The following is a 4,791-nucleotide window of genomic DNA, read 5'->3' as shown; positions in this document are numbered from 1 at the left end:
CCGCTTGCAGAGCCGGTTGGGCGGTGGCTGCGTGATTTGACCTCTGCGCCCGCGTGGCCGGCCAAGATTCACTTGTCTGGGGCCAACTGTCACCTCTAATATAACTTACTACTTCCTGGCAGGTCTCCTTTCAGCGGAATTTTGCTAGAAGTTCCTCAGTAGGTAGAATGTAGCTGTTTTAATGGGTGTTTCTGATCCGGTTAATGTGGAGATACTGAAAGTGCTGCTTCCTTGCTGGCCACCATGTTGGATCTCTCAGTACTTCTTTATAATTGGTAACAGGGATGTGCCCCCAGAATCCTCAGTCTGCCATTTGTTGGCATCTGAAATTCTCTAATTTGATCTCTGCTTTCTCTTCACTTTGCATCTGACAACATAGGCTTACCTTTATGACCCCAATTTTGATTCCTATCTCTGTCCCCCATCTTTATAATGCTCACATTTAGATCTTGGTTCACAGAAGGTGCTTTGTTTTTGCCCTCTTTTTGAGATCCAAAATTATTTTTGTACTTTTAAAACTCCGAATCTAAGGTACGCAAACCTCACTTGAACACAAGATAATTGCAAGGTCTTGCTCTTCAAAGGTGATTAATTACAACTGTCTATGCTTAATGGTTACCATAATGTTTTTTTTTTCTGACCCCTATGACTGTAGTCAATCATTTGGCTACAACGTGCTCATGACAAATAAATTTTATTATTATGAGATGTGTATAGCACCAGTCTCAGTGCTGGGAACAAAATAAGAGGCAAACAATGCAATTCATAACTGTGTATTTTGGTGCAGGGTAAGCAATAGTAATTAATTTACAATTTGACAAAATGTAAGCTATATAAACAAAAATATCTCCAGTGATTATTGAAATTATACAATACAGATGTATAATAATAACATTTCACAATACATAATCCCTTTGTATATATTGGTTATTTATTGATCTCAGCAACCCCATGAAATAGGCATCACTAATTTTATATTTAGATCCTTTTTACAGATTAGTTAAATGAAACAGTAGATGCGGAATTTGTCTACCTTCATACAAGCTATAAACTTTAAGCCATGATTCAAACTCAGGCAGTCTGTCTTCAGAATCTTAACCTCTATTCCCATGCCAATCTGCCATTCTGGGACATACATACAAACAGAGTTGAATAAAGCACGGTATATAAAAGAAATGCTCAGTTAGGTGTATGTCTCACAATGATTAACAAGTGTGAACACATCATTATGAACTCAAGTTTTCCTTCTCACTATTTTTCTGAGTTGTTTAAATGATGACTCCATCCATTTAGTCTCCTGCACCAGAAATTTAAAACATAAGGCATTTCTCCTTCAGCCATTTTCTACATTCAATAATCTCTGAGTTTTATAGATTTGAATTGTTTATTTTGGATTTTTTCACAAATAAGTTCCCAGATGGCCTTCAAGCCTCCACAGTCACTTGTCCTTTTATTCTCCACACATATGTCAGGAAATTCATCACCAATGCATATCTTCTGTTCATCCTTCATATTATGTCAGTGACCATGACTTTTAGGCAGAATAAAGCCAGTGATCTTTATTTTTTCATATAGGTTTATTTGTTTTTTTTACTATTATTCCTTCCACATCATAATATTAATTTTGTTCTTTCTCCAATGTGAGAATAAACTTATTCATAAACTTTTGGCTCTAAGAACTATGAATATATAATCTTACAACACTACCCATGAACTATCCTACACACAGCCAAACTTTTCCACCTATACCAGGCTGCTGTGAGTGAGACATTTTTCATTCAGGTCAGATATTTACCTGGTATATAGTAAATTATTTGATTACTTCCTAAGTTTAATATGAAATAAATAATTGCATGATGAAAGGAAGAAAGAACAAACAAAGGAGCTAAGTAATGGAGGAAAGAAGAAAGAATAGGGGTAAGAAGAAAGATAAGAATGAAAACCTATGAGTGGATTACAGAGAATAAGATGTGCCAACAATGAGAAAAAAACAAAACACCTTTCTCACAACTAACATTGATCAGATAGGTTAAAAGATTGCCTATCTCGAGATTCATAGTAACATGTCAAGAAATACTAAATATCTTCAAATGTTGTTTTACTTGCAAATGTAGTAATACTATGAGTATTACAGAGATTGTTCAGAAAGGAATATTTGCTGTATTCATTCCTGGACTTACATAGAAAGTCAGTTGATATGGAGCTGGAATAAGGAGGGCCCAAACAGAATATTCAACAAAATGTGTGACAGTCTATCAGATATTAGGCCTTAAAAATTACCTACCCATGATTAATCTGTTGAGAAGCATTTTTTACATGTAATATTTTAGTTGGTCATTTACAAAGAGGACAGAGTTGAAAAGAAAGTCTAAGACACAATCTGCATATTGAGCATTAAGAATATTATATACTCATTTATACAGCAAAACACATCTTTGGAGTTTTACTTAAAATTTTAACCTAAAACAAAGTGTTATAAAAATTCTACTAAAAAAAAGACCTGCAAAAATATATTTAAGGAAGATATACTTAGTCTATACCCATTCTTTTGGCTATTTATATACTAAGTTACATTACATAACACCTGCTTTTGTAGTCTTAAGCAGCTTAACTCTAAAAAGAAATACTTTTACCTCAACAAAGTTCTTTATGTGTTTTGTTGAGTTAATATAGAAGAGTTGTTGTATATGAAGTATGATTTTCTATGGCATGAAGGCCCATTTAGACAGTATTTTCAAATACATTTCTGCATAATGATTTTTAAAGACATGAATGTTAAATTCATTTTTGCTAGGAAAATTGGTGCTTCTTTGAAATATCTTTGATGTTTTACTATATTATATCCAGGCACTGCAGTATTTGTATGTGCCTCTTTGCCTTTATTCAGAAAGCAGAGAATTTTCAATCACAAAATTTATAAGTGTATTAGAGAAAATACTTTGAGTCTCTTTAAATTTAAGTTATAATTGCAATAACCAGTGCAGAAATTGAAGAAGAATCATCAATTATTTGAGACTCAGGGGTCCTTCTCATTTTTGGCACATCTTATTCTCTGTAATCCACTCATAGGATTCCTGGCCCATTAAGTTCCATCATTCCAGGGTCTCCCTGAGTTGCTTAGGGCCTTGTTAAGTTTCTGAGGCTGGCTTTGAACTCATAATCCTTCTTTAAATATACTGAGTATTTAAGTGAGTTTTTGTTTAAGGTAGAGAACATTGATTCTGTTGAAGTATTTATTTTTAAAAAGTTGAAATCAAAATATATTTTGTAAATAACTGCTATCAGTGACTGATTGATTTCTACCTTCTAGTAGTTTTTGATTTTCTATTTTCTGTTAAGAGTCTCACCAAAATTTCATCTTTTATTATGCATCATTATCTCAAATCTTGTTTAGAAATAAGTAAATAATTTAAGGCTATTGCAAAAACAAACAAACTTTTTGATGATCATTGAGATTATCAAATGAAAATGAAAAAGGAAAATACTGGGAAGATACTATTTTTTTAATTTGTTTTGAGAATCAAAAAAAAAAAGCTAAATAACAAGCTGAATAATATTTATTTGAATCCAGAGAAGATAGTTATGTTTAAAAAGCTTTCAGTTATGTCAAAACAAAAAATATCTTACTATATACACTAAAGGAAGTGTAACTGCATAAAATGCAGACCAATATATTGATCTATTTGCCTGTCTACACAAAGAAAATGTGAATTACAGACACCAAGTAGAAAGAGAGGATTATAGTGGGTTAGCCTATATTTTTATTTCCTGACTTAGAATGGGAAGTTGAATTTGACATGTACTTTTAACAGGACTGTATTATTTATAAGTTATTCATTTATTAGTATATTTGACAATCACCACAATCCTGTGACTTAAGCAAGAGATAATGGTTATGAGTGCTTTGCTGAGGGAGATTTCAAAGCATAGCATGTTTAAGAGGCTTGCAATTCGTAAACACAGGACTAGATGTGGCATTTCTGAACACACTATTCTTTTTTTCCTATTATAGCTTCCTCAGGAATCTAAAGTGATTCATGAAATATTCTATTTTCATATAGTGAAAATAATAGCAAAGCCAATGTAATACAAAAAGCACAGCAATAAACACCAACATTTTATATTGCTTTATATTTCCCAAAGCACTTCAACACACATTAAAGACCATAAAACTGTTAAAGTGCAGGTCACACAGATTTGTAACCATAAGCTCACCCAATTCTCTGCTTTGACAGGAGAGTTAACCTTGAAGAAAGCCAGTGACAATAGCTCTGTCCTTCTGTGATGAAGTGCTGGTTTAACAATGTCACACTACTGGATGCACATTGGTATGTCAGGAACATAATGTAAATGTAATATGGAAATGGAAGCAAAGCAAGAATCAATATTCTTTACTGCACAGGTAGCATACTGAAGGGATACTAAGTTTAAGTCTACTATTGCACGTAATTTACTTTAGTTTAAATTTTAGGATTTAGGATTTAGGCAGGGCTAAAGAAGATTTTATCAGAGGAAGGAATGGTAGAATTTTACATTATGAAGAAAGACTCAAGTTTTAAATGTTTATAATTGAATATCAGGTTAATTATGGCTTTAGAGAAGCAAAAGCTATCAGCTTATTCCAGCAAAAATGTCAGCTATAGCAATAATCTAAATAATAGAGGAATGCTTTCAACAAAATAACGATAATGTTAATAATAATGATTACTATTACTATTAATAGCATTTTTATTACTTTTATTATAGTGACCTTTATTAACAGCTTTCTCAAGACACTTTGCTAAGCATTTT

At 32.5% G+C, this 4,791-nt stretch overlaps 1 long non-coding RNA gene across 1 annotated transcript in view; it reads left to right on the top strand.

Annotated features, from left to right (window-relative positions):
- Positions 1-4,330, top strand: part of LOC125611839 — a 7,896-nt gene extending 3,566 nt beyond the window's left edge. The window contains exon 3 of the long non-coding RNA XR_007342073.1: positions 4,236-4,330. This is a non-coding gene — a long non-coding RNA (uncharacterized LOC125611839). The remainder of the gene's footprint in view (positions 1-4,235) is intronic.
- Positions 4,331-4,791: the final 461 nt, after the last annotated feature.

The sequence above is a fragment of the Marmota marmota genome, unplaced genomic scaffold, assembly GCF_001458135.2.
Source record: "Marmota marmota marmota unplaced genomic scaffold, marMar, whole genome shotgun sequence".
In the NCBI taxonomy this organism is placed as follows: domain Eukaryota; kingdom Metazoa; phylum Chordata; class Mammalia; order Rodentia; family Sciuridae; genus Marmota; species Marmota marmota.
Note: the sequence above shows the minus strand (reverse complement) of the source record. Positions and strands in the feature narration are given on the sequence as shown.